Below are 6,000 nucleotides of genomic sequence, written 5' to 3'. Positions count from 1 at the left end.
AAAAGCTAGTAGGTACCCTGGTGACAGACAGACGGACAGCGGAGTCTTAATATGGACCCGTTTTTTACCCTTTTTACGGAACCCTAAAAAAAATGATTTGACTAATACGAGAATTGAAAATATGGAAATTAGTCCTGAGATTTTTTTTCGAGCCAATTTTAACATTTTATGGTTTTTCTTAGTCTACCGTTGGAAAAATAGTCATTCAAATGTGTAAAAATTCAAAAATTTTAAGGCCTTGGTCGTTCTCACCCCAATATGCTTATATAAATTATTAATTTATTAGAGATGCAAGTTGCAACGGATAGTTGTTTGGCCGGATACCGAATATTTAGGCCTGACCGTCGGCCGAATACTATACCTACATTTCGGTTTTTCAATTGCGCATTCTGCAGCTTTTACCTGTTTCCTATTGAAAATTTTAAAATAATAAACAAGCACGATTATGATCAAGACTGTTCTAAAATCCAATTACTTTACTCCGAAATCAAGCAATGTTACTACCTATTATCCGGCCGGATAGTAGTACACGATCCGGTATCCGGCCGGATAGTAGGTCACTATCCGGTATCCGGCCGGATAGTAACAGATGTTGATTAATAAATAGTATTATGTGCAACAAGTACAAAATACGGGTTTTTAAAATTCAAATGCCGAAGTTACAAAAAGAAACGAATAAACAAAAAGAAAAAAGGCTTATGGTGTGGAACGGATGTACCTAAAAGCAACCTGTAGCAAAGCGACTTAGACTTTTAGCGATGTGACGGACGGATGGAGTCACACTAGTCAGAGTCAGAACCCTAAAAACAATACATAGTGCATAATCTTCTTCCTCGCGTTGTCCCGGCATTTTGCCACGGCTCATGGGAGCCTGGGGTCCGCTTGGCAACTAATCCCAGGAATTGGCGTAGGCACTAGTTTTTACGGAAGCGAATCTGACCTTCCAAGAGTTGCATTATTGCATGAATATTTCTAAGAACACGCTTACGCTACGCTGGAGCCCCGCACTTCCTATGAAGTTAATTCAATCTCACTGGTAATCATTTAATCTAAAAATAAGAGTGCTGGAGTAGAAAAACATACATAATAATTATAATGTTTATTCACCGCTTTGTCAAGTAAGAACATAATATTCCTATTAAAATTCCTCGTGGCAGATCTCCAGCGATCGGTGCGCGCTTAAAACCGGACTACTACTATTTGCATATGTATACTGCATACGCCATAAATTGAACAGTTTAATTTATTTACAGCCGATTATGGCAAATCCATTAGAAGCGGAAATGTTATTTGAAACAACAGGTACCTAGGTACACCTTCGAGAATAATATCCACATCCGACTTTTCATACTTATTTTCCTTATAGGTACATTTAGGTACCTACATAGAAGATAAGTATTGGTACTAATGTGATGCTTAAACGGCTTTAATAGTCTGTACCTACTTTTAATGTTGGTTGTTAAAGTCGTGATTCAAGCTACCTAATATACTGCCTAAGTACAAGCATATAATTATTATGTTGGTTTAAAGTAGTTTAAACTAACACGATTTTCAATCAAATCAGGTCTGTAGGTATAAGTTTTAAAATTAGATACATTATATTGTAAATCAAGTTAATATGGAACTTAAATTATAAAGGTCCGTATTCAAGTATGTAGTTTTGAAAACCTCTAATCCCACACAAATTTCCTGTAGCTTTGGCATTTTCCTTGTGTGACAGCAACAGAGGAACACTTGGATATCAATCAAATTTACTACACTGTTCTAAGTTCTAGTGTAATTGCAAAGTGGAATTCCTGATGATTCATAAAAAAGTTATAATGGTACAAAATCGAAACATAATGTTAACAAGGAAAATAGCTTATGGGTTAAATGCAAAACAACAAAGGAAATGCCTATAGTTTTTGCATCTTTGTATTATGTCATTTATGGGTATTCGAATGTGTCATTTTGTTGAATTACAAGCAAACAAGTATCAAATAAGACCATTATGAGAAAAGATTGAAAGCAAAGATAGAAAGTTAGACCAAGACAAGTCTCCAACGATTTTGATAGCACTCGCAGTACAACGCAATGCATCACGCGCGCGATTTTTCGCAACTAGTTGCGTTAAGCCACGTCTCCATATTGCACGGCAAGCTATCGAACATTGGCGCGCGCGGCAGCCCCGCGCGCAATGGATACCGGGCTGCCGCGCGCGCCAACTCTATCATTGGCGCGCTCGAACGCGCCGCGCGACGAACCACTCATTGTCGGTGTTTCGACGCGCGGCAAAGGAATGTTCGCGGGCAGTTGGGACGGGTGTGTATATATTTCAGTTGCCTCGCGCGGCCGCGGCCGCATAATTAAATTATACGGCACTAAACAGTTTATATGGAACAGTAAATGTAGTGATTATCGCAACAGATCATTTTTCTATTTGGCTCTACTTTGTTCCGAATAATTAATTTTTGTGATATAATGTGGTCGATCGTCGGATCGCCTGCCGCGCGCGGCCGCCGCCCATAAGTTCAAGATGGTGCCGAAATTGGCTCGCGCGCCAAAATACAGGTTTGCCGCGGTCGAACATTGCTCGCGCGGCCGCCGCGCAATATCGAGACGCGCCTTTACGGCCTGGCCACGACATTGGTCTAAGGCGATCGGCGGGGCGGCGGGCGGGGCGAAAAACGCGAGCGACCGCCAGGCATGCCACGTACAGTAAAGGGCCAAAAAGAATGCACATCGGCAATCATCGCATTTCCGAATACAAACGAATGCTCATTTCCATGTACATCAATTATTAGGTTAGTCGTTTATCAGAATTTGAATTTAGAACTAAGTACTTTATTGTTGTTTTGTTTTGATTTCACGTGAAATATATAGAGCTGTAAAACACGATGTAACTATTTTTAATTATTGCTATATTCTTGTTAGGGAAAAATAATCTTCATAAATATATATTTTATATAAGATCGACAAAAAGTGTAATATTCTAATGACAAATCTCTGTTGAACCTTCTTAAAATAATTACTTACATTAACATCCTCATGTTTTTTAAATTGGTTGGCTTCAGATAAAAAATATTTATAAACATTGTGGATAATTTCGCGTGACTGGTAGAGTAACGGCTTACCTTTTTTCCCTATAGATGCCATAGTACAAATTTAATTTTATAGGGGTTTTAGCAGCTCTATATATATATATATATATATATATATATTGACTTAGATAGGCGACTGCACTCTCTCGCATTTGAACCATGACTGACAAAACAAACGTCATGGTCTGTGCGACACAGATATCGCTATACGAAGTCGAAATTAGCCGATTGCCTCTTTCTAAAGCTCGATGTGCATTCTTTTTGGCCCTTTACTGTACTTTCAGTAGCGGCGGCAGCGACTAGGAGCGGCTGGGACGTAGACGTATTTAAAATCATGGTTTTTTTTTTCAAAAGTGCCTAGAATATATTTCATTGTTTGTCAATGGGTGCATGGGCTAAATACAGGACGACAAATTTATTTACATCTAGTTTAGTATTTTTTTAATTGTATATATAAAGCACCCAAAAAAACGAGTACTTACACAAGAATAAGTGTGGAGACGTCACAACATACTTAAATACGCGAAAGTACATTTAAAATTTCAATAATAAACCCTTCCGTCTCCATGTCGCTCGAAAAAAAAACAAAATGTTTTGTTCCGTATCGCCCCGCTCGATCCGTCGCGCCGCCTAGGCCGGTCGCGCCGCTCTAAAGTCGTGGCATCGCCTGCGCTGCCCGATACAAGTGTTCGAGTCGCGCCCCTCCCCGCTCGCCGCCGCCGCCGGTCGCCCGGTGCACGCCGCGCGCGTTGCCGCTCAGCGACAAGGCTCGTGGCATGCATTATGCGTCGCCGGGTTATTGTTTTTGCGACTTACCGCCGGTCGCCGCCGCCGATCGCCTTAGACCAATGTCGTGGCCAGGCCGTTAGACTGCAAGATTGGCTCGAATTCGTGAGTGACACCGCTGAACTTGTACCATTTTTAGTGCCCGTGCGCGGCCACGACATTGACTTGCGACGGCGGCAGCGATAACCATAGGTTGGAGTGAAACACAGTACGGACCTTCCGTTCCCATCTATGGTTGTCGCTGCCGCCGTCGCGAGTCGCGTAGTGTCGTAGCCGAGCTGTAAGGTCGAATGTTGAGCGTCGAGATGCGGGGCATGAGAGGTAAACAAGCTTAACGTGATGGAAATTCTCACTCACAAATGCAAAATTAATCAAAATATTACATCCACTTATTTTTGAAATAAATGGCTGTGACGGACAGCCGGGTGGGCGGACGAAGGACATGATGAAACTAAAGGGTTCGTTTTTACCATTTTGGCTATGCATAGGCGTAACTAGGGGGGGGTTGGAGGGGCACGTGCCCCGGGCGCCGTCCAAGGGGGGGCGCCAAAATGAGCAAAAGACCTGTACCTCTCCGCCTTGCTAAAAGGCAGCAGGGAAACTTTTGTCAGTCATATTTACCACCACTGTGAAGTGTGAAATGCGGATGGTATTCTGGCCCACAGCGCAAAAGAGAAAGCCGATCTTTTACTCTTACTCTTTTTGCCTCGAACTCGACCTTGACAGACGACGGTAGCGCCCTACCGCCCACCATCCCGCAGTGCGAATACTCTATGCAAGAAACTTCCATCAAGGCGGGAGTTGCTATGCTTTCGTTTTATAAGGCGAGCGGGCCGAGTGCTTCAGAGTTGTGTCCCGTGTTAGCGCGTCTTTTCCGTTAGGGGTCTCCTGTCGAAGTTACCATCTTATGGACTCTCCAAGAGACTACCTATGCAAATGGATCGCTAGCCCTTTGTCCGGCAGGCGCATATGAGCCGTAGTAGACGGAACCTGGCCGCGTAGCCAAGATGTCAATCGCTTACGCTCTGTAGCGATCGAAACGCAACTGTCACTGTCACACTAATAAGGAAGAGTGATAGAGAGACATAATGCTTTTCGTTGTCGAAGCGATAGCGATTGTAACCTTGGCTAGGCCGGCTGCTTCAATAGTTGCTGCATATCTGTGACATGTTGTCTATCGACGACATTCATCGATATGCGGACGACAGTACTATACAAGGATGGCTAAAAAATAACTAAATTCCCGTTGCCAGGGAGGTTTTGGGTTTTGGGACTGAGCAACTTTTACTACGGGACTAACCCCGAAATCGCGAAAAAAAAGTTTACCCTCCCATAGAAAATGGACCAGCCAAAATGTAGGAAACAGCCAAATTTTTTTCGCGACTTAGGGGTTGGACTAATAGTAAAAGTTGCTCAGTATAATCCAAAAACCTGCCTGGCAACGAAAATGCAGTTATTTTTTAGCCACCCTGTATACCTACAGGCTGGTCCAAACCTTGACGCCCATAATTTTTTTTTAAATCCTCGTCGTGGGTTATCAGAATATACCCCACGTACCAGATGTTATATTAGCCGATTTTTCGTAGTTTTCGAGACATAACTTTTGTTAAGAAATTCTGGAGTGAAGCTTTGCTTTGCTTTTCTGCCTTCTAATAATTGTTCGTGGTATTTGCACTGATAACTGAACTGGACTGAACTGAAATAGCGATGGGGAAGTGACCCCATAAAATAATAGTAGAAATAACTGTGTCAGGTATCGAGGCATTCTATCCAGAGTTTCGGTGTGGGATCAGGACAATTTAATCCGATTCAATCCTACCATGACTCAAATTTGCGCGTTTACCGCTAAGAAAACCTCATTTTTCAAGGCACAACCCTTCCCATGTCAGGGAGTATTGGGAGTAAGGTTTGCAATCCGGATCCGAAATGTATGAAATTATCCGGATCTGGATCCGGATCCACGGATCTTCTCATACATTTCAGATCCGTCGTGCAAACCCTAATTGGGAGCCTCGATCGGTGTTGACATCTCCATCAGTGACGTCCAATAATTTCGTAGCCACCTTGCTGGGTAGGCTGCGCTCGTATCAAAAAAAACTCGGTGTGCTCAATAAAGGGAGGCCACCGCCATACT

The sequence above is a fragment of the Cydia fagiglandana genome, chromosome 6 (genome assembly GCF_963556715.1).
Source record: "Cydia fagiglandana chromosome 6, ilCydFagi1.1, whole genome shotgun sequence".
Lineage (NCBI taxonomy): Eukaryota > Metazoa > Arthropoda > Insecta > Lepidoptera > Tortricidae > Cydia > Cydia fagiglandana.
Note: the sequence above shows the minus strand (reverse complement) of the source record.